The sequence below is a fragment of the Salmo salar genome, chromosome 19 (genome assembly GCF_965601325.2).
Source record: "Salmo salar chromosome 19, fSalSal1, whole genome shotgun sequence".
In the NCBI taxonomy this organism is placed as follows: domain Eukaryota; kingdom Metazoa; phylum Chordata; class Actinopteri; order Salmoniformes; family Salmonidae; genus Salmo; species Salmo salar.
This window is the reverse complement of record NC_138309.1, coordinates 60,206,081-60,206,591: the sequence shown is the minus strand read 5'-3', so window position 1 is coordinate 60,206,591 and position 511 is coordinate 60,206,081.

Here is a 511-nt window from a genome sequence, read left to right as displayed (position 1 = left end):
AGTAGCTAGGTGTTCTAGCACCTACTGACTTGAATATGACATGACATGTAATCTACAGTAGACTACTCATCTATGACCATGGTACTGCAGACCAAAAAAATGCAGTTCTTGAATTTCAGAATTTCCAAAAACCATAGGATCACTGAAAATGCACAGTGTAAACATCAGTTAAAGGTAGAGAGAGAGTCAAGTTTATTTATACGTTCAACAGCAATTTTAGTTAATTACAAATATATATATATATATATATATATATATATATATATATATATATATATATATATATATATATATATATATATATATATATATATGAATGTATGGTGAGTAAAACTCCTACCAATTATCCGGTTCATATGTCGCTAGTCACTGGTAATCTAATATAAGAAAATGCTTCTCTCCAGATTTCTAACTGATATGGTCCTGAGAGGGTAAGAGGAGAGAAAGAGGGGAGGGGAGGGCACTACAGCGGGAGGAGGGGCCAGCATGGGTGGTACAGAGATTATGGAGG